A 23,861-nucleotide genomic window follows, 5' to 3' on the forward strand; every position below is an offset into this window, starting at 1 on the left:
AGAGATGTTTGTGGATCAGTAAGGATATCAGGAAGAATGGTGTAAGCAAACTACCTGTTGGTATGTAGCAATTGGAGGCCACTAGCTGGTCTGTGTAGTCAGAGCAGAAGACAGGACTGGAACCTCTCCTGGTCTCTCTCACACACCTCTGCCCAGACCTCACCAGCCAGGTCCCCTAGCACAACAGCTTAACTGATGGCTATTGTTGAAGATCACATGATGGTTTTTAAGGTGACATGCCAGGTATATGGGGAGCAGATCCGAGGCATTTTAGCCAATATAATCCTATAGCACTGAGGGAATAAATGCTCAGCCAGCCCAGGCAAATCAGAGAATTGTGGAGCAAGAAGGGACATTGAGGGATCACCTAGTCCAGCCCCCCATGCTAAGGCAAGATACCAGGACTGTCCCTGACAGGTGTTCCTCAGCAACAGCTTGGATCTGCACCGTGTGAGACTGCTCCATTATTTCATTATTTCATTATTTCGGAATTTTGCAGTTCTGAGCAGTCTCTCCAGCCAGGCCTGTCTCCAGTCTGAGAAGCTGAGAATCCCCTTTGCCCCCATTTTGTCTGGCATGGATACAGAACAGAGCAAGGCGCTGGCACCAGCTGCAGGGCAGCTGTCTGCCAGTCTCCCGTAGAACGAGTGTTGAATACCCTGTTCTACTTGGTGCATTCCAGCAATGAAATACAGGTGGCGAAGCAGCTCTGTCTCCTAATACCAGATGGATAAGATCTAGCAAGTGTACAAAGACAAAGGAATGTAGCTGCCTCGGGGGAGTAATGCACGTTCCCCCCACACAGGGGGGCTTGGCCTTGTTTCAACTGGGAGCCTCACAGGCAGGCTCCCATGACCAGATCCTCCTGCCAGCTTCCTGGAAGGGCTGGTGACAGGGCTGGGTCCATGGTACTTGGAGGAAAGCGCGCGGGGAATGGCTGCAGATTACTGAGGCTGCTGTTTCCTGGCACAGGCTCTGAGGAGAAGCGTGGCAGGGAGTAGGCAGGAGTGGATGATGTGGCCAGGTCAGGCTGGATGGCAGAGGAAAGCAGGTTACGTTAGCCCTAGAATGATAAAGACCTTTTCCCCTGTAAGACGAGAAGGGGCCAGGTCAAATAGGGACACTTGAGTCCAATTGAGGGCTCACCGAGACCTTTAAAAATTCCTCCTCTAGTGAGAGAGAAGAGGAGACAAGCAACTACAGAGAGGAAGGAGTCTCCCTACAAGTGAACCCTACCTACCTGACTGCCTGATTAGGGATGGGTTTGTACCCCTGGACCCATAGCAAGGCCACCCCCTAGAGAGGGGTTGGGAAAGTCTTGTGTTTGGCGGAGAAGTGCTCCCCGGGCCTGCTCCCTGGCCTACCTGGGAAATACAGACAAAAGAAACTGCAAGTGGGAGAACAAACCCTGCTGGGAGTAGGGCTGACTTCTGCCAGACCCCCTGCACCATAGAGGGGAGTGCTGGACCTGGGGAGGGGGACGAGGCACCTGGCCATGCTGATCAAATGAGGTCAGGGAGCAGCAGAGGTAGAAGTTTGGCAGCAGCTGCCTGTGCTCCCCCTGACCCCTGTGCAGTACATAAGGTGTAGCTGCAGAATTGCATGGCTCCAGTGCAGAGGTTGGCCGAAGACTCTGGGCTGTTATGGGCTTTCAGCAGTGGGTGGGCGCCTAGCAACAGGGGGTCGCCTGACAGGTGTGTGTGTAACAGTGTTGTGTGGTCCCTTTGAATAAAGCTCCCACTAGCCCCGATGTATTGCCTTCCCCTACATGCCATAGGAGAGAATTTAAAGGAGGCAAAGGCCCCCAAGATCAAAAGAGGCTCCTTCTTTGGGGTTCTTAGTTTGCATTTGTCTCCCTAGAGACACATGGAGTGACAGCGAGGCCCCATTGAGGTCAGTGGCAAAGCTCCTGCTGGTTTCTGTGAGGCCAGGATTTCACGCCCTGGGTCAGGTTTCCATGAGGGGCAGAGCAGCCACCAGCACAGGTGAAGCCCATGGTTGCTCATCCCCCCCAAACAGACTGACGTTGGGGGAAGGGCAGGCTGGGAGAGGCAGGCTGTGTGCTGAAGCAGGTTGCCTCTGGTGTAACTGACAGTGCTAACTTGGGAGACCTGGGGCTCAGTTCTTGTTTCTGCCACAGACTTCCTGTGTGAGTTTGGTCCAGTCATTTAGCCTCTCTGGGCCTCCATTCCCATCCGTGCAATGGGGATACCAGCACTGTCCAACTCCCAAGGGTGCTGTGAGCATAAACACATTCAAGAGAGTGAGGTGTTCAACTACTATATTAGTGGAGCCCATAGTCTCATACAGAGACAGTCTGTGTCCTATAATCAGAACTTCCCCTGAACTGCTCCCCCTGCTTACTGTGACTAGGGATATGAACAAGTAACCAGTTAACCAATTACCTGGTAAACATCATCCTTACTGAGTGATGTTACCAGGTACCTATTAACCAGTACCCAGGAGCAGCCTCCCTCCTCCGGGGAGGGGCAGGAGCAGGTTCCTGAGTAATTGATTAAATCTAAGGTTTAACGGGTTAACTGATATAGCTAAGGATGTAAAATCCCAGTTAGGCAGTGGTCCTGGTTTTGCTCTCAGGCCCCATAGAGTGAGTGGGCTTCACAAATCAACATTCACTCTGCCAAGGCACTTTAGGTAGATTTCTTGAGGCTAAGAGCTCAGTACAGATCCTTCCTTCCCCTGGTGTCATGGTCCCAAGGGTCATGCTGTGAGTGTGGCTAAATAATACCTCGGGTAAGACAGAGAAGCCACCTTGGGGACTTCTCAGTGGTTACTGTCTCTGTGCTGGGCTGTGATGCTGGATTTCCAGTACTGCACCTGGGAAGGGTAATGTGCCAACTGAGAAACTCCCCCCCCCCCCCCCCAGAGCAGCTCCCCCGAATGCAGCGTCTCCGTCTAAAATAGACTTGGCTCAGTGCAAAAATCCTGGGAGTTCTTTTGACACATTGTGAAACCTCTTGTCCTGCAGCCGGTCTATTTTTAGGGAAATCCCGAGGACTTGCTGTTCCCTTCAAGATGATTACAAATACCCTCCTGGCTCCTTAGATTGGGAAAGAGTCAGGTTGCAGGGCTTTGCTGCACCTGGACAAGGCAGCTGCTCCCACAGATGGTTCTGCCTGTGCTCTCCCATTAGAAGTCATTCCTAGTTCACTCGTGGGGGTGCAGGGAGAAGTCTGTGGACTGGGCCAAGACAATCCCACTTCTGAACCAGTGGAGTCGAGTCAGGGATTGCTTTGACTCATTGTTCCTTTTTAGGATGGTCTCAGTGGTTTTAGCTTGGGACTGGCCATCAGGACCCTTGCGGGCTTTCCTTACATCTGCCACAGAGCTTGTGAATGTCACATTGGGGCCAAAGAGGTCAGACGGGTGCACAGGCAGGATCTGGAAGGGGTATAACAATAGCTGTCTCGGGGGGGGGGGGGGGGGGGGTTGAAGTTTGGTGCAAGTTTGTCAAGTTCTGTTAGAGCCTCGGATAGAAGGGTTCAGAGGATTGTAGCTCCAAACAGAACCTAAACCTAGGCCCTTCACCTTTGATGACACTCAGTGGAGGCAATTTTATGGGCACAGCACACAGTGGGGTTGTAACGGAAAGTGCAGGCTGTTGTGACGTCCTCAAGTCAGAAGCCAGAGCATTCCTCCCATTGGAATTGTCCCTACGGTCTCCTGGGGAGGGGCTGTCTCCTACTGTGTCTGCAGCGCCCTACACAGCAGGGCATAAGCTGAGATCAAGCTCTGGGGGGCCATATAAATAATTACATGGCAGAAAACGCAACTGCGGGATTCATGTTTTCAGGCGATAGAACAGATAGAGGAGGCCAGAGGGGGGTGTGCACCCAAAGGGCTGTGAGGGACTGAATTCAGGGCAGGTTAGGAAGAGACCCTTCAGGAGCAATAACAACACTGGTGGGGTGAGAAGCTGCTGATAGAAGATGCTGGGTTGCAACTCTACTGACTTGTGGGTTCTAATCTCAGGTAAATCACCCTACATTTTCAGTGGTTTGAGGTACTTCATTTTTAGGGTGCACAGGGGGTCTCATTTCAGAGGGACTGAGGACCCCCCATTCCCAGCCTCAACTGCTCCCACACCAGCTGTGGCACCCACAGTTGATGGCCAGTTTTGAACCCTTTTAGCATTAGGATTCTCCACCGTTTCTGTCCTCGTGCCGTCTCTTATCCAAATGGCCGTAAAATGTCATGATTCTGGTTCCGTAATGTTTTATACCAAATAGTGTACGTATAATAGTGTTCAAAAAATAACACCCGAATGGCATGTTGACATCCTTTAATCAAAGTGCCGTATAAATGCCCAGTCCTGGGCCTTTCAAATTCCTCAGAGGATAATGCAGGATTTCCAGAACTTCTAATTGATTCCCAGGCAAGAGAGATGCATCTGGGCTTCTGCGAGGCCTAGGAGGAGGTTGGATTGTGTGTACACCGGGAGAGCAGGACAATGCTTTCTGTTGAAAGGCTGTGAATACTGCCATCTGCTGGGAGCAGGAAGGCTAACATGACCTTGTTTCATCGCTACTAACGTAGAGCCTCACCCAAAGCCTTTTGTGGTCGGGGGAATCTTTGCATTGGGCCCCAAGAAGCCATTACTACCTTGTAAAACTGCTTAACAGGCTCCCAGGGAAGCAGATCATGGCCTAGACAGACATGATTTTAGCCTCTTATATGAGGATGCAACCCAGATCAGCACCTCTCTGCTAGCTGTCTCCCCTCCTCCCAGAAGCAGACGGAGGGATTGTAGGGGGGCAGGCTAAAGCTGACTCTGCTCCTTTTTAGTCCACTGCCTTGCACAGTTGCACTTCCTAGTCAAGTGAGCGCTTAAGAATATAGGTGTCCACAGCCACAGCTGTCACAAGATGACCCCTCTGCTGACTCCAGAGGTAAAACAGATGGTTCCTGATATTTAAGGAGTGTGACTGGGAGAGTCAGTGTGTTTTAGTCTCACGGAGGGGCTGTAGACAGTGAGCCAGAGTCCGTTACCCTGGTGTAATCCAGAGGCTGTTCGGAGAGCTGGAACTCTCTGGCCTTGGCTCTGCCTTCTCATGTGTCAGAAGAGACTCTTGAATGTGACAAGGGTCAAGCAGTGAAAGTTCAGGCTAACACATTCACATTGATAAAAATACTTTACACATGGGGCATGACTTAATCTGTGGGACTCATTGCCACAGGATATCACTGTGACCAGGAACTTAATGGAATTCCAGAAATGATTCCGCATTTATGCGGATCATGACGATAATCACCATTTGCACCAGGTCAGATATAAATACTCATGCTTCAGGTCATAAACCTGCAGAGCAGAGTGAGGAGGAAACCTCTCTGAGGGACAGACAATTCACTAGGGGGTGTCTTGCACTATCCGCTGAAGAAGCTGGTCTTGGTCACTGGGGGTACGTCTAGACGTCCCCTGGGAGAAATGGGATATTGGGCTATATGAGCCATTGATCTGCTCTACCATGGCCACAGATATCTCCTGTGAAGTCAATGGAGTTACTCCAGTATAAAAGCTGATTAAGCAAGTTCAGAATCAGGCCTGTTACTTGCACTGGAGTCACTCTGCATCCACACCAGGATAGCACAGAACAGACCTTGGCCCTAGGTTGCCAGGGCTTCAGTGACTTTGTTTTTAATGGTTCAGGGTTGTGCAAGTTGCCGCCCTTAGAGCTGCAATGGGGATTTTAGATGTGAATGAATCTGAACACTTCAGGAACACAGGTGGCTGACTGCATTTTGCCTGATTCCTGGTGGAATCTGGGTCTGAATTTGGGGGCTGGGGTCAGATCCAGGTTTCTGGCTCAGGGTGTGTCTAGACTATATCCCTTTTCTCGAAAAAGGGATGTAAATTAGACACTTCGAAAATGCAAATGAAACCGGGATTTAAATTTCCCACACTTCATTTGCATAATGACGGCTGCGGTTTTTCCCAACACGGAGCTTTTTGATAGAAAAACAGCAGTTTAGACAGGGATCTTTTGAAAATAAAACCCTTTTTCGAAAGATCCTGTACTCTTCAAAAAACGAGGTTTACAGGATCTTTCGAAAAAGGGTTTTATTTTTGAAAAATCCCCGTCTAAACTGCCGTTTTCCTACCGAAAAACCCCGTGTCGAAAAAAACTGCGGCCACCATTATGCAAATGAAGTGCGGGAAATTTAAATCCCAGCTTCATTTGCAATTTCAAAGTGTCTAATTTACATCCCTTTTTTGAGAAATGGGATGTAGTCTAGACTCACCTTCAGCCTGTTAGACAGAGAGATGGTGCAGCTGCGAACTTCTGATCCAGATTTCTGGCAGCAGCTGTTGGGGCAGGTGGCAGGAACTCTTGTACCCAGGGGAATGATGTTGCCCCCTCAGCACCCTGGGGCTGTTGGAAGTAGAGCACCCTGGCTCTGCCACTTCACGGCACCCGCTCCACCCCCTTTAACCAGCCAAAGCAGGCCCTACGTAAATCAAAGTTATGTCTTTGCCAGGCACCCTACTTACAGGGGCTGGCTTGGCCCAGCACGAACATTGTCACTTCTGCAGCTCCAGGATGGAGAAATTCTGGGTGCTTTGTGGCAGTGGTTGCTTTGTGGTCTCGGGTTGGAGAGCCCATAGTTTGAGAGCTGGCCTCCTCATCAGCTGGCTGGGGTGACAAGTGAGCAGATGGGGTTTCATCTTAGGTGCCCCTGCCACTCCCAGACTAAGTCTACCCTGGCACTTTACAGTGCTGCAACCTTTTGGCTCAGGGGCGTGAAAAACACTCCTCCCACACCCAGCAAAGCGCATCAAGTTACAGCGCTGTAAAGCACCTGTGTGAACCAGGCTACAGCGCCGTTAGCTACTCTCTTCGTGCAGGTGGTTTACATAGAGTGCTCTCAGCGCTCCTGCCGTGGCCGCTCTTTCCGTTTAAAGTGCTGCCGCGGCTTCACTTTGAACTTTGAAATGTAGACAAAGCCCCAGCTGCAGACAGGCACCCGCATGAGGCCAGCCCAGTGCCGTGCTCTCTGCTCCGGAGGGCAAGGTGTATGTAAGTGAAGGCAGAGCTCAGAAGGGTCAGGATCCCTAGGATCAGGGGGCAGGTGAGAATCTTGCCCAGCCACCAAGTGGTCCAGAAACTGGCAGCGTTTAGACCAGCTGCCCGCTGGCCTCAGCCCTGTAGGAAGCAGTGTGGAATCCTAAGGAGCTTGTTAACACATGGTTGAATTGTCAGTGGGGAGAGAGTCAGAGCCAGCCCTGTCCTCACCCTGGGGAGGGCTCATCCCATGGGCAGCTCTCAGCATTGTGCCTGCTTCCAAGAGCCTTCGCTGTCTGTCAGCAGGCATGAGATTTGTGGTGGGTTTGCTGGAGCTGGCCTCCGAGTGCTGGCCAGCCTGGGCTGGGAAGGGGCTTTAGTTGTCAATGGGCCACAGTGCTGAGCACAGCTCTCAGGAGCTCTTCCCTTTGCTGTCTTGGCAGGATCTGTCCCCCACCCTCTCCACATATTGGGTTTGCTCCTCGGCTGGCGTAGAACCGTAGAACTGGCCACAGATTTGCATGGAGCCCCCCGAGTGGAGGAGGGCTTGTCTAAACAGTGGGCCAATACCAGACCGGACATAGCTGCACTCACTTCTGCAGGCTCTGGTGCTGGCCTTCAGTGGCTTACCCTGGCTTAGGGTCTGGCTTCCTGTACATGCTCACCCTGCAAAAACTTGGCACTGAAACTAGATTCCTACTCTCTTTGGGTATGTCTACACTGCCACCCTAGTTCGAACTAGGGTGGCTAATGTAGGCATTCGAAGTTGCAAATGAAGCCCGGGATTTAAATATCACAGAAAATAGGCACAGGAAGGTAGCCATCTTGCCGTGCCCGTGGCTACATGCGGCATGGAGTAGGTAGTTCGAATTAGAGAGCCTAAATTTAAATCCCGGGCTTCATTTGCAACTTCGAATGCCTGCATTAGCCACCCTAGTTCGAACTAAGGTGTCAATGTAGATATACCCTTTGATTCAACCACCGTGCATTTGCCCATTTGTTATTGTAGGGTTGCCCATGAGGAGCAGGGCAGCATGGATGCTGGTTTGTTGCTGTCAGGTGGCCTGGGTGCAGCATGTGATGGTTTGTCATTGTAGGGTTGCCTGTTTAAAACCGGGTATCCTGCATACTGGTTTGGTATTCACGGGTTGCCAGTGAGAGCAGTGGCAGCATCCATGCTAATTTGTTCTTGTAGGGTTGCCCGTGAGAGACCGGGAGGCTTGTACAACTGGTTTGTTATTGTAGGGTTGCCAGTGAGGGCTCAGTAGTGCACATGCTGGTTTTGATATGGTAAGGTTGTCCATGAGGGACTGGTTTGTTATTATAGGGTTGCTGGAGGGCTGAACTGCTGGCGGTGGTGTTGATACTGTTTATTAAGGAAAAGAATTTTGAAACTTTTCTCGTCCTCCTGGAGTACGACAGCCTCTGTGACCTGCACAAGGTGCCCACCCTGGCAGCGTCCCTTCGACCGCAGTATGTGAACTCTGTGAAGCTGTTCACACTGCGGGAAGGGCTAGAGAAGTAGAATCACCGGGTTCTCAAACCACAGTGAAATAATGACACGGGGGGCGGGGAGCAGAATCTGCCCTCCATTAGTCCAGGGAGATGCAGATACTGCACGGAAGTCAGGGGTGTTACTCCTAGCTTGTACCCTTCCAGGGGACCTCCTGATCCAACGCCAGTGGCTCCAGCGGGCTTTGGCTTAGGCCCTGAGAGCAGAGTGGCCTGCCTGTTTGCTAAGTGCTTTACATGTCACTTGCCTCTCAGTCCCCAAGCTCAGGCCGTGGCTGCTCAGTCAGATTGCAGGTCAGAAAGGCTGAGGATAAGGAGGGCTGAGAGTTCTCAGCTCATCTCTGCAATAAGGCAAAGAGCGGCTCAGTTCACACCAGCTGGAAGCTACGTTGTCCTTAGCACCAGCAAGGGTTAAATCTGTCTCCACTGCAGGCAGGGAGGGCTTTGCACCCCGCTTAGGCAGTGCTGCCAGAACAAATCAGGTTTTGTCTGTCCTGAGGTGAGAGCTCCTTCTGTTTTACTCATTACAGATTTTCAAACCAGGGTCAGACCTGGGGCCCTCTGCCCTGCTGCCCAGCCCATGTGCGGTCCCTGACGCCTGAGCAGCGTGCGTGCCCATGGCTACCCAATTAAAATTCACCCCCCGTTGTGCTGTAGTGGCTTGGCCGGTTAGCCACTCCCACAGCACGTGGCGCTGAAATCATCGGTAGCAAAATACTGATCTCAGATGTTGACAAAACCTACACACAGTTCTCCTCCCCCCTCCTGCTCCAGAGAGCAGAACAGCAGAGCCCCACGTGCCAGATGCGAGTTACATCACTCCTTGCCCACCGCCAGGCACACAGCACAATGACAGGCGCAGCACGTGGCCGCAGCTGCAGTGGACTAGACTGGTGGGGAGGCCGGGCCAGGTGGATAATTAGATTAGGCAGGTAAAATCTGTCGATGGTGACACTTTGTGTTCCCTGGTTTCTGTGTGCCCTTTGGATGGCCCTCTCTGTGGCCGAGGCTTGGGCTGGTTTCCTAATCAGCTGTGCAGTCAGAGCGTGACTCACCCGTGCAGCAAAGGCAGGTTCTGATCGTGTTCCTCCTCCCTGCAGCTTCCTCCTGTCTTTTCCCAGCTGTGCAGAGGTGCTACTACGGCTTCTGACTCCGGGTGTCTCTAAACCTCTGACTGCCAGAAGCTGAGGCTGGATGACAGAGGTCGGATCACTCCATAAATTGCCCTGTTCATTGCCGCTGAAGCACCTAGCATCGAACACTGTTGGAGGACAGGACACTGGGCTAAATGGACCTCTGGTCTGACCCGGTGGGGCCGTTCATATGTTCTTGTGCTGAGTGGCTGGTTTGCTGGGCTCGCCCTTGGATACCTGCTTTGCACACCCCATTCTTTCTTTCTAGGTTTCAGCTGGTTTCCTGTTGCCATTCCTGGATCTCATCCTATATATAGCTGGATTGGCAGGCAGCACCAGAACGCATCTCCACCCACCCCCTCAAACCAGGCTGGGGCCCAGTTGGAGAGGTGTGTTTCTGAGCCCCATTCTAGCTGAGCTGTGACATGACCCTCCATGCCTGCGTGGGGAAACCACTGCTGACTGTGACGTTCCTCGTGTAATGGAATGTGGGTTTGACACCAATTTTCCGTAGCTTGTGGGATATTGATCCATTTCCCCTTCATAAACCCATCAAAATGCACATAGACTAGGCTGCCGAAACTAAGGGCTGGATTAGCACCTTGCCAATAGCCCATGGCATAAATTGCATGGAAATGAGACTGTTGCAACTCACCTTCTCATTATTACTGAGATACAGTCGGGTGGCACCAACAGACTGAGTCGATGTTGCCCAATTTGTGCTGAGATGGAGCACAGCATGCTGGGAGCTATAGTCTCCAAAAGCTACTCCTCCATATAGGCACTCATCCCAGCAGTTTATAAATGCATACAGTTAAATTAAGAGCATAACTGTCTGTCACCTATGCCTTTAAATACCACTGCCTTCTGTTGATTTGAGTGAGAACTAGTCAACTGTGTGTCATAGTCCCCACAGTGCCAAGAACTCATGGAGATTCTCATTAAGCTCAAAAGTTTCTAGAACAGGGGGATCTGGGGATCTGTCCCTACTTCCACTGTGTTGTTCCTTATTCCCCTGAAGTTGCCACTGATTCCAGATGTGTAACGTCACTAAAGAGATGGGGAGCAACAAGACGCAGCTGTCGAGCTCTGGGAGCGGTGTTTGGCCTAATGGCTGCCCTTCCATTGCCTCTGCCTCAGAGCCACATGGAGAAGAAATTTACCGACTGCGGATGTAACCTGACAAAAGAACCACTGCTGCGTGCAGTTGCTATAGAAACTGGCAAGTACCTAATTAGATTTAATTAATGAATCCGGGGTTGCTGTTTAGGAGCTGAACAGCACTGGCTGAAGCATGTGCCGGTGAAATAGCCCCATTTGTAGCTCCTCACGTGTTTTGGGTGCCCCGAAAGTCGATACTGGAGGCTGGACAGCGCTCGTTCTCCTGGGCCCCAGGTTTCTATGCCTAATGCTTCCCAGCGTTGCTCCCTTCATTTCAGCTCCACCAGTTGCAGCAGTGAAGAGGAGCCTTGATGGAGACAAGGTACCACTGGCAAGGAGCCGCAGGAGAAGCTTGCACTGCCATTGTCCAGGCTGAATCCGTTTACGGTCACAGCAGAAGGCGTCACCACTGTCCGTCGGGTGGCTCATTGGGCAAGGGGTATGATCCCTGCTTGGAGCAGGTGGTTTTGGGTCTCTCAGACAAGCTGTGAAAATTACTATCACCTTTAACCTCCCCCCCTCCCCCTTCCCCTCCTGGCTTGGTATTAGAGGGGAGAAAATATAAAATATCCTCTTGGTGACTATAAGGTGGCAGCCAGAAGGTTCGTGTTGGCACATGCCCCGGCACTGGCTTTAGAACACCGGACAAATACACCATGCTTCATTAATATTTACGTCCCTTCGCTCCTAAGGTTTGAATGCAAATCCCAGCAGTGGCAATCAAGTGCAGCTGGCATCGGTGCAGTTCAAGGGGCACAGTCGAGCAATTTAGCTCTGCTTCCACATGTAGAACCGTTCAGGTTAATTTCACTGCTCAGGCAAACAAAGTGAATGTGCACATCTTAGATAGAGCTTCTCCCATGAGCGAGGTGTTCTGTAAAGTATGGGTGAGGAAATAGACACCTCAGATCTGAATGGTCACAAGACTCCTTTGCAATAAAGCCAAAGTGGGTAGAAAATCCCTGACCTCTCCACGTGCCACCAGTGGTGCAGATGAAATGCACGTGGGTCAAATCTAAGAGTTGTTTGTCAGGCAAGATGCCTGGAACCAGCTCCCCCTGATGCTCTAGGCTGGCCCAGGTACCCTAACACATTTCACTGAGGCTCTCAGTGTCTCTGTTTCCCCAGCTGTAATACAGGGGGACTACCTCACAAGGTTTAACATCAGTAATGCTCTTTATAGACTCATAGACTTTAAGGTCAGAAGGGACCATTATGATCATCTAGTCTGACCCCCTGCACAATGCAGGCCACAGAATCTCACCCACCCACTCCTGGAATAATCCTCTCACCTATATCTCAGATATTGAAGACCCCAAGATACAGAGAATCCTCCAGCTGTGATCTGTGCCCCATGCTACAGAGGAAGGTGAAAAACCTCCAAGACCTCTGCCAATCTACCCTGGAGGAAAATTCCTTCCCGACCCCAAATATGGCAATCAGCTGAACCCTGAGCATGTGGGCAAGACTCACCAGCCAGACACCCAGGACACTTTGAGAGGCAGTGTGACCTAGTGATGAGAGTAACAGACTGGGGCTTAGGGGACCTGGGCTGTGTTTCAAGCTATGCTGTTGTCCAGCTGTGAGACCTTGGCAAGTCACTTCCTCTTGATGCCCCAGTTTTCCCATCATCCCAAGTGGGGATGATGTTGATGTCCTTTTGTGAAGCATTGTGACATCCACCGAAGGGATGTAATAGCGTAGTCAATTAATCGATTAACTGACAAGCAAAAGCTTATAGCTTAATGCTATCAACTACACACATTTCCCCTGCACCCTTGCCAGTAAATTTTTAGGAGGCTGGTCAGCAGCCCGGCTCAGTCCTGGCTCATGCTGGGTCTGGGACCTACCCCCACTGTGGCTCTGCATTTAAACTGCATTAGGAGTCATGTCGGCAGGCAGCCTGGCTCAGTTCTGGCTCACGCTGGGTCTGGGAGCTCAGTCACCCTCTGCTGCCACCCCACACTGCTGTATCAGAGGCAGCAGCACAGGGTGACAGGCAACCGGTCTGAGAAGCAGTGCGGAGTGGCAGGGGGCTCTTTGGGAGTGGGGCCAGAGCACACTGGCTGCTGGCCCCACCTCTGCGAACTATAGAATAGTCAAGTAACTGATAAAAATTCATGAGGTTAATCAACTATTCAATTAACTGATATTTAACATCCCTAGTTGACGGAGGAGAAGTGCTGTGTAATAGTTAGAGATCATTGCTATTATGCCCTGGAATTCCCCCAGGCAAGTCCCCTCTATTGCTATATGTACGTGTGTGTTAACCATGACCATTGGTACCACAGATCCAGAGCCTGGAATTCACTCTTACTGCCTCTACTGCTCTTTGCAAACCTCTCAGCCATGGGTGAACTCAGCTAACTCTCCTAGATGAATTACCACACTGGATTCACTGCATGGCCAGGTATTACACCAGGCATTCTTTATAGTGATACAGATAGATAAAGGAGGAAGTCGTTCTCCTCCTAGCGGTTCTGATCCTGTCGGCAAGTCACCAGCAGCTGTCGGATGGGTCATGCACCTGCTTCCATGCCCGCTCTCCATGGAAGAACAATTGCTGAGTCACAAGCTACCTGGCCTACACTATCTGCAGAGTTGTCCCAAGGATCAACTTGACCCCAGGCACTCCCTCTAAGTCACTCCCCCAGCTGCTGTGTAAACCCGTTCAGAGGGGAAGGAGAGTTTCTGCCACTTGCACCAAATCCCAAGCAGAATTCTGATCTTCTGGGACTCCCAGGACAGTGGGCAGTGAGAATCCCAGGCCTAGCTCCACCCCCCACGGTGCTTCTGCCAGGTGACGAGGCTTCCACAAAGGCTGATGCATGCACATTTCCCGCTCTGATGCATGCACATTTCACTACAGTTGTTTACTGAGGGAAAAGGCCTGCTGCTGCTGCTACTCTTCTGCTCACAGTTGTCCTAATTGATCTTTAATTATTCCATCTGAAGCCTGTTTATTTCCTTTTCTCATTATTGTCTCCATGTAATTCCTTGCTATTTAAATGTGGCTATTTCCAGTCATCTCCCTTTCACCCCCAATGGAGATCTGAGCTTTGTTAGCAGAGCCCTTGGGCTGAGAACAGCCCTTTGTGTTTAACAGAGTCCAAGTTTTAAATGCAGTGTCTGTTGTGTATGAAGAGGCAGCATGTTTTTTGCTGCCAAGGCCCTACGAGACCATTGAGATCAGCTTGTCTGATCTCCTGTATAACACAAGCCGTAGAACTTCACCAACATTAATTCCCAGGGCAGATCTTTTGGAAAAACATTCTGACTTTGTTTAAAAATTGCTGGCGATGGAAAACCGAGTACGAGCCTTGGTAAATCATTCCACTGGTTAATTATTGCCACCGATAAACATTGAGGCCTTGTTTCCCATTGTGAGGAAGAATTCGTGCAGGCCTGCTGGCGGAGTGAGGGTGGCAAAGGAGACAATTGCTCTGGGAGCCAGTGATTCAAAGGGGCTCGTGGCCACCACTGCTGCTACTGTCCCTTTAAATTGCTGCTGGAGCACCACATGCTCCGGGTGGCTCTGCAGGCTAGGAAGCGGGGGGAGGCATGGCATGTGCAGGGTGGCGCAGAGGGCTAGCTGCTGCAGCGCCATCCCTTCCTCCTGAAGCCCTCAGGAGAGCTGGATTTAATTCCTGGTTCTGGAGCACACTGTGACCTTGGGCACAATACGAAGAGCTTGGTGCAGAGTCCCTGAGCGTCTTCTTAGTGGTCTTTGGCTCAGCCCCACTCTCTCCCTGTGCTTCTGCTCTCCACTGTACGGCAGAGGCCATGCTTCCTGTCTCCCAGCCATCACTGAGTGGGACCTGGTGCATACAGGGAGTAGAACGAGGTCAGGTAGGGTGCATTGCTCTTGCGTGGTGCAGCCAGAGTTTCCAGTTGTCAGGAGTCTCCCGATGCTGTTCTCAAAGCCCCAGCCCCTGGCATCATGTGAATACTTGCGAATCTCAACTTACTTTTTTTTTTTAATGGGAAGTTTCTAGCCTTCCTGGCTGCACAACAAAACTTGGCCACATCACCCAAGCGAACGCGAAAGGTCACCAAGCCAGTTAGCTTCTAAATCTCATGATTTTTAAGCCGCTCTCGTTATTTTGCGGGTGGACTCGTGGATTGTGATTGGTTTGGGGGGGGGGGGGTGATACTCAAAAGCCATGAAGGAGCGATGCAAGTGAGCGGCAGTGGGAGCCAGCCGAGCACACACACACCCGCCATCCCACGCAGGGCTCCTGAATAGAAGGAATTAGTCGGCACAGAGGACTAACCGTGTGCCTGACCGCGGGCTGCGTGCTTGGAACTTTCTCACAGAATAACCAGCTAATTTGAGCATTAAGCTACATGGGCTTCCCCTCCGCTTGCGGGATGCCTCCCGTCTGTAAATCTCAATTAGCAATGTCAGACTAATTGAATGTCGTGTTTCTAGAGCACTTCCATGGCCTCGCCCCACACAGAGCGCCATCGTGGGTCAGGTCCCATTTCTTCACTGTTCGGCAGCTAATCTGAAGAAGCGGCGTGCTGTTGCGGGACTAGACGAGAGCCAGATACTGTTGTTTATATAGTGAGGTGAAAGGGGACGTGAACGAGTCGTATATTTGGGGCCTGATCCCGAAAGGCGCTGAGCACTTGCGGGGGATGCACCCGCTCCTGCTTTACACCATATGACTGGAGACACTGCGCAAGATTGGGACCCGAGGAAGGAGGCTGTGATTATAGCAGGTGTCATGCTTCAGCAATTTTTATCAGGCCTCCAGATTTAGGCGCAATGTTCCTCTGTGCCAGAAGATGGCACCTTGTATATTAACATCTGCAAACATTTGCTTGCATGCAGCCGGCCTCCTTCCTGTCCAGCTCCCCCGCCAGCCATGCCTTGGGGAGTGGGTGCAGAGCACTCGGAGAAGCTGGGCTTAGGGTGCTGTAACGGTGCTGGGCATTGGTCGGGAAAGCGGGGCTCCAGGGCGTGTCCGCGGCAGACAAATTTCTCCCTGAAATAGAAGAACAGCGACAAGCCCTCCATGCGATGGCCAGGAGCTACCCAAACGACTTCACCCATCAGGCTACGGCTGCTGCTCTCCCCAAAGACAGCAGCCTGGAGCTCGACCCCACTGGCTGCTCTGCACCTTTGGCACAGCCCTGCCTTCACGTGGGAGCTGCTGCAAGGGGGAAGGGAAGCAAAGCACTCTGGGAAACTCAACCCCCTGAGCCTGCTCCCTGCCTGCCCAGCAGCAGCTGGAATCATTTTACAGTGGCTCCTGCAGGCGTTGTGGGTTCACCCTCAGGGTGTGCAATCCAGCAGGAGGGAATGTGCCAGGCTAGCAATGAGCAGGGAACATAGTCCCCTCTAAGGTGCGCGCCTGAGCGGCTGTGCACAAAAAATTTAAGCCCGCCCACTTCCTTCGCAGAGCTGCGCAGTAGTCCACGTGCCCAGCTGGTGAGGTCGCATGGCCGGTGGCTTCCCTGGTGCACTCCGGCTGGAGCCAGGGCCACAGTGAGACTGTCCCTGCTGGGGCAGCCTCACCATAGCCCCAGTTCCAGCTCCCACGGCCACCAGCCACACAGCCTGCCCTGGGAGCAGCTGAGCAATGGGCAGCAGCAGCGGTGGTAGCTCTGGGGGCGGGGGCCAGCGCCACCACATGGTGGGCGGTTGGTGCTGATCCTGGAACCGTGGGGTGTATCGTGGTGGCACCTCTGGGGGCCGGAGCCAAGTGGCCATTTACAACGATTGGGTGAGAGGTACAGTTAATGCTTTCTTTGCTTTTGTTATGCTAGATGTGCTGAAGATGCAAAAGACCGTCTTCTGTAATGATGAAACGTGACCCGTAGCAATGCACGTAAAGCTTCCCTAAATAGAAGAACTAGAGGACACCAAATGAAATTAATGGGTAGCAGGTTTAAAACGAATAAAAGAAAGTTCTTCTTCACACAGCGTGTAGTCAACCTGTGGAACTCCTTGCCAGAGGAGGCCGTGAAGGCTAGGACTATAATAGAGTTTAAAGAGAAGCTAGATAATTTCATGGAGGTTAGGTCCATTAAAGGCTATTAGCCAGGGGATAAAATGGTGTCCTTGGCCTCTGTTTGTCAGAGGCCGGAGAGGGATGGCAGGAGACAAATCGCTTGATCATTGTCTTCAGTCCACCCTCTCTGGAGCACCTGGTGTTGGCCACTGTCGGCAGACAGGATACTGGGCTAGAAGGACCTTTGGTCTGACCCAGTACGGCTGTTCTTATGTTCTCATCCCCTGGCACTTTTAGAGCATGCATTAAACAGGCATGCAGCGTTCAGCCACTGCACCTTCAGTTGTAAAAACCAGCATTGATAGGGTTAGGGGTTTTTAATTCATTCTAAGAGCACCGGTCTTGCTCGTGATAGAACCTGACAAGTGTGTAGTAAATAGTTACTGTTCTTAGCAGTATAATTGGCTCAGCCCCTTCTTCTTCTTGCTTCGCCAATACAGCCAGATGCTGAAACCGATCTGAATTACCCAGCATGTCCCACCAATGCCAGCTATAATGGCAGGCTGCTTGATGACATCTGTGATTTGCTCAGTTACGCTGTCGTTATTGTCAGTTGTGACAACTTTGTTAGGACCTCCTGCACAAAGAAAAGTCAATGCAGGGGCCGGCCTTAGGGCTGGGCAAACTGGGCCCATACCCAGGACATAATAGCCAGAGGGTGAGGGGCAACTGGACAAAAGCGGGTGGAGGATCCTGGACAGGAGGTCAGTGTGGCAGGGCATGCCACAGCTGGGAGGAAAGTTGGGAAAGTTGGAAAGTGCCTCCTTCATCACAGCTGGGAGCAGGGGTTGTGATGAAGGGGGCACTGAGCAGGAGTTAGGGGCAGAAGGGGCACAATGCAGGGTTAGTGGTAAAGGTTGCGCAGGATGAGGGTATAGGGGTTGGGGAGCCCATGGATACAGGAACAGTGGGAGCAAGGCTGGGTGGAGTGAGACTGGGTGCCAAGCTGGGCGGTTTTCAGGGTGGATGGGTGCAGGGTCACGCACCTTGTTAATTAACCCTTGTTCTAGTACTTTTTCTAACATAATTTAAATTATATATATATATATATATATATGAAATAAAATGTTGTTAGTAACTAATGGCACCCATCCGAACAAGCGCACGTGACATCAATATTGGTGCACACGCCAAAACTCCCTCCGCTCATGGATGGAAAATTTTAGAGGGAACACTGGCAGGGAGCGTGTCAGAAGTGCCCCTTTCTTCCCTTCACGTGTTTAAAGGGAAAGCCAGCGCAGGCTGTAGCCCTCTCGCTCTGATTCCTCAAACCTCTCTTCTCGCCTGTGAGAACCAGCCGGCTCTTGCTGCAATAGGCCTGGCCTATTCTGTAACTGCCTGTTTGGCCCTTCAGCCATTGCCCCTGCTCCAGTACACCCCCTGGGGGAGAGGAGCCCCTCGACTTAACCCCCCGCCTGGCTGCTGCCACACCATTTGGCTCTGTGCCCCATCCCAGCCACCCTGAGTGTGTCTTTGTGTCACTGTCCAAGGGAGGATTTCACAGGGTGGCCAAGTGTTTGCATAACCCAGAGCAACCGAATGTGGCTCTGTGGCTCCCTCAAGTGATCGGACCATGTTAGAGGTTTGTGGGTCTGTTTTGACCTGGTTAAAGGACTTAGACCCAGATCCTCAACGTGTGTAGGTGACAAACTCCCCTCAGGTACCTAAATGCCTCTGAGTGGCTCGTGATTTCGACCCTGAAGTCCCAGCATTGGCTGCAGTGGAGAACCCATCCAAGGGGGTTGGTTGTCACATCTACAGGCAACAGAAACGGATGGTTTTGTGTCTGTAGACAACAGATATTGTAGGCCAAAGGGCTTGCCCAGAATGGTGTCCCCCACCGCCTGCCCTGCTTGTGCAGATGAGAGTTTGCCAACAGGCAATTATGCCCATGCACTCAGCCAGCTGAATGGCTAATGCATCACAAGCATCTCTCCTCCGCAGGCCCTGCAGTACACACTGCGCTCTTGAGCCCAGATTCGTGTTTGTTGCCAGGCCTAGGCATGTAAGCTTGGGTTGAGGCAGAATTAATTCTGCTTCCCGTCTGCGTGTTTAAGGTGCACCCTTAAGGATCCTTTATAATGCCTTTATGGTGCTGTCTGTAGAGTCACCCACCTGTTCTCAGTGGAGCTACAAAGCAGCTGTATATTAGAGTGATAATTTGTATCCCCCACTGTTTGATGGGAGCTAGAGATAGACTTGGGGTATAAAGCTGAGATACTGAATCCAGTCTCATGGGTGTTGGGCCCTAGGGGTGGGAAATCCATCCCAAGTGCTCTGGGATTGTGCTGCAGTGAAAAGATTTGCCTCTTCCACATTAAACACAGACTATATTTACTGGTGTGTGTGTGTGTGTGTGTGTGTGAAAAGATTTGCCTCTTCCACATTAAACACAGACTATATTTACTCTGTGTGTGTGTGTGTGTGTGTGTGTGTGTGTGTGTGTGTGTGTGTGTGTGTGTGTGTAGACTATATTTACTGTTCAAAATCAGATGTGTGTGTGTGCGTGGTGCGTGTGTGTAGGGGGAGCATGTGCAATTTCAGTGTCGATTCATAATCCCTGGCCCGGTTCTTGCCAATCATTCCATCTCGCTCTGGTGGTGATTGTTCTTGTCTGCCGAGTGTCTCCGAATAACAGCAGCAGATCCACACGCAAGCAGCACACCTGCTAGGAAAAAAGAGAGAGCAATCCTAGATTTGGAGAGAGGGGGACTTGGAGAGAGGGACATCCGGACAGGGACGGAGGAGGAGGACCAGCCACTCACACCCCGGTCTCCTTTATTATTTAGTTTTGTACGATCGATCCTCTCCCCTCATTCCCCTCCTGCTGTTCATTGTCAGTTGAATTTTGCCGTTGCCAAACGGACAAACCCCGGGAACCGCATGCTGCAGATGGTGAGGACGCTTGCCCAGTTCACGATCGCATTGGAAGACATGCGAGAGATCGGCGACGGCGCCGATGCCGCCTTGAGCGCCGACGCTGGAGTCGGGGGAGCCGCTGAGGAGATGCAGGAGAAAAACCCCAGCAGCTGGAGCAGCCCCACAAACAATGGCATCGTGGAGGTGATGAGGAAGAGGAGGAGGTCTTGGGGGGAGGTGCGGGATGTGCAGACACAGCCTTTGATAAGTCACTGTGGGCTCCTTAGCTGTAGTGCCTGAGCCAGGATATTGGCATCTGGAGCATCCCGAGGTGGCTGAGGCTAATGCAGTTGTTGTGGCTGTTGTGGGTCTAGACGCGTGTGAGGTTGCTCTGGACACCCGCGTGCTATGTGTCTGTGCCCGTGTCCGCGTTGGAGAGCAGTGGCAGGCAGCTGACCCACAGGGGGGCTTACACATTTCTCTGGGCTGTTGTCACCCCCGGAGTCTAAAGGCACCATCGTGCCAGCAGCACACTGCTCAGCATCTCCGCCCCGCCCCCGTGTCCCACTGCAGGCTCGGCAGAGGCGTTTTCCCGGGGGGCATGCAGGAGGGAGGAGGGGGATTGCTGGTGGTGTCTTCTTGTTATGCCAGGGCGATGGGGGTTGTTTTCGCCGGAGGTGCTTTGCTCGCCTGGCCTCTCAGCCTAACATTGCGAGGCAGCACCGGCTGCTCGCAGCTCCTGATGCTCCTCCGGGGGGTTCTGTTCCAGCCCAAAACATAGCCAGGAGAGGCGGCTTTCCACAGCAGCAGCTAAACAGGGTGGGTTTGGTGCGAGGGGTGCTCATGGGACAGGCCTTGTGACCAGGGCTAGTTATCCAGCTTTGCCAGTGTGCCCCTGGGGTGAGAAGTTAGCTCACTTACCAGTCCCAGCCAACTCTGGGTGTCCTGCTGAGCTATCTTGTTTGGGATTGTGGGGGTGTTTGTGATGGGGGCCCTTAGACTTGGAGCCACCCAACTCATGTCCCATAGGACATTGACCAGCTGGTACAACATGACTTGGAGGCTACGCTGAAAGCCTCCGTCCCTGCGCATGCTACAGGGTGCACGTGTGCTCCGTATCTCACTGTATTCAACGACGGAGGCCACATGCCGATTGTCCTGCTGAGCTTCTGGCTCCTGAGCTACCATGTGATGCCTCCTCCGTCTGCCTTGTCGCTCGGGTGTCCCTCGCCGAGGGGAGGAATGTCACACTGGCTTGTTCCTGTGGCCACAGAGCAACGCACTGGGCTGTCCTGGGGCCTGCGGCCTGGCAGCTCAGGGAGCCACAAGAGCATCAATTTAGTCAGTGTCCTGACATCCCTGCGAGGGGGAAGAGGCAGATCCTCCCCATTTTTGAGATGTAGACAGGTTGTGGGCCTCTGCCCTCCTTGTCCAGAATAGACCGGCGCCTATAGATCTAGGCCTGAGGTGTGCGCAGGGGAATAGCCGCCTCTTAAGTATGCTTCACTTTACTCACAGGGGCTCCAGCCCCATGGAGGTGAAGGGGCACTGGCTGGGCTCCTCGGGATTGTTCCCCCAGGCCAGCAGGGGAATAGAACAGGGGTTCTCAAACTGGGGGTTGGGTCCCCTCAGGGGGGTCGCAAAGTTTTTGCATGGGGAGGTCACGAGATGTCATCCTCCATCCCAAACCCTGCTTTGCCTCCAGCATTTATAATGCTGTTAAATATGTGTAAAAGGGTTTTTAATGGATAACGAGGGGGTCACACTAGGAAGCCTGCTATGTAGAAGGGAGCCCCGAGAGAAAAGTTTGAGAACCGCTGGAATAGTGAGTAGCCAGTCTGCAACCCTGCTGAGTTCTGGCTCACCTCTTTGGGCAAGCAGCAGCAAGCAGAATTTGGCAATATGGCTGTACCAGAGCTTTGCTGCCCCAAGGAACCAATAGGGCAGTGAAGGGGACCCCAAAGCCTGTGCAGAATTCATATCAGTCGTGGGGCCACACCGCTGGCTTCCTCTGCAGGAGAGGGGAGGGAGGACGCAAACCCGTTTTGTCCACAAACATGTGAAGTTTGCAAACAATGGGGTTAGAGTTCAAAACGATCTTACCAAACCAGAGAAACGGTGTGAGGTAAATAGGATGCAATTCAATAAGGACAAATGCAAAGTGCTCCACTTTAGAAGGAACTATCAGTCGCACACATGCAGGAATCTGTCCTGCAGAAGCCCATCTAGGTCGCAAACTAAATAAGAGCCACTCTTGCAAAAAAAAGTAAGCTACATTCTGGGATGTATTATCGGGAATGCTGTAAGCCAGACACACAAAGTAATTCTTCCACCTTATTCAGCCTCCAGTGTAACGCAGTGGCCAGCCCTGGGTGCTACACTTGGGGAAACGTGGACAAATTGGAGAAAGTTCAGGGGAGAGCAACGAAATGATGAAAGGTCTAGAAAACATGGCTAGTCTGGGGAAGAGAAGACTGAGGAGAGACCTGGTAACAGTCTCCAGGTATGAAAAAGGCTGTTATAAAGAAGGGGGTGTTACATTGCTCTCCTTAAAGCCTGAGAACAGGCCAAGAAGCAATGGGTTTAAATTGCAGCAAAGGTTTAGGTTGCACATGAGGAAAAACTTCCTAACTGCCAGGGTGGTGCAGCCCTGGAACGAATTTGGTAGGGAGGTTGTGAGATCGCCATGAGCGGAGATGTTAAACGACAGGTTAGACAAACACCCACCAGGTCAGACTTAGGCCTGCCTCAGTACAGGGGCTGGACTAGCTGACTCTCAAGTCTTCTTGCAGGCCTACATTTTGGTGATTCTATGTGTCCCAAGGCCCCATCCCCAGGAGACTCCCCGATCTGAGGTGCTGCAGCATGAGACTCTAAGGAATTGAGGCCAGGCTCTCAGCTGGCATAAATTGACTCTTAGCTGACTTAAATGGGAATGATGCTGATTTTCACCAGCTGACATAGTCCCTATTCCACTTGCCCAAGGGTTCCCCAGAAGGTCTGTAGAAATAGAATACAGTTCTCCTGACTCCGTTGCTCCAGTGTCCCCTCACTAATCCCGCCCCATCCACACACACTACGGTTGCCAGGTGTCTGGTATTTGAGGGTTCTGTCCGGGAAACAAATTGAGAAAATACCGGACATATAAATTTCTGGTATTTTCTAATTAGGTATGTTTTATTATTATTAGGAGTATCAGTATGTAGTTGCGAACTGCCTGGCTGGTAGACACGCTCACCCTGCGTGAGTGTGTCTACCAGCCAGGCAGGACGCAGCTACATGAGAGAGGGGCAGGGGAGGGGATGGGGCGGAAGGAAATCCCCCGGGCCGGACTCATTCGTGCTTCGCTGCCCCCACCCCTCTCCAGCCCTGCTTCCCGCCAGTCTCTCCCCCCCTCCCCCCTAGCCAGCCCTGCTCCCCTCCCAGCCGGTTCCCCTCTCCCCCATCTGAGATCAAGTGTGTCTGGTATTTTTTTTTAAGCCACCTGGTAACCCTAACACACACCAACCCTGCAGCCCTGTGTACCAGTGGCAATCACACCACTTGGGGGATAGAGCACAGCCAGGGGTAGAGCAGACTTTGAGTGGGCCTCCCTCGAGTTCTCCCTGCCTCCCAGATTGTATTTCCGCAAGTGGGTTTCAGACCCCAGGCGCTCGGCACCATCACAGATGCCGAGAGGTTTGCCAGCCTGGCGTTTGCTCTGTTTGCATATGCTACTGTCACATGCCACTGGTGGGACATTAGGGAGCTCCTGCTGCGTCAGAACATCTATATATGGGCACCGACGACAAACATCTAGTAAGCCATGTCAGTGAGGAATGTGAACCCCTAACTCACCATCTGTGTACATGGGATAGGATAAGACTTTTCAGCTGGGGCTTTGGAGATTAAATGGCCTCCGGTAAAGTGTTTGAGAGCGAGTCCAGTCCCTGTGCTCCCAAACTCTTGCAACTGCACTGTAGGGGTTGGAGCCAAAGCCCAGTGAAGTCCATCACAAACTCAGGTCGTCTGATGTTTTTAGTAGGTCTTATGCCCACCCCTAGGTTAGGAGATTCCAACAAATAGTCTGTAGTGATTTAATATGTGTATGTGCGTGTGCGTGTGTGTGTATTTATAGGGGATGTGTGGGTAGCAATTTATAAGTGCATGCGTGC

The 23,861-nt window shown here is 51.9% G+C and overlaps 1 protein-coding gene across 1 annotated transcript in view; it reads left to right on the forward strand.

Annotated features, from left to right (window-relative positions):
* Nucleotides 1–23,861, forward strand: part of ARHGEF17 (Rho guanine nucleotide exchange factor 17) — a 258,300-nt gene that overhangs the window by 136,909 nt on the left and 97,530 nt on the right. The gene's annotated exons all lie outside the window — the stretch shown is intronic.

This window comes from Pelodiscus sinensis, chromosome 1, assembly GCF_049634645.1.
Source record: "Pelodiscus sinensis isolate JC-2024 chromosome 1, ASM4963464v1, whole genome shotgun sequence".
In the NCBI taxonomy this organism is placed as follows: Eukaryota; Metazoa; Chordata; order Testudines; family Trionychidae; genus Pelodiscus; species Pelodiscus sinensis.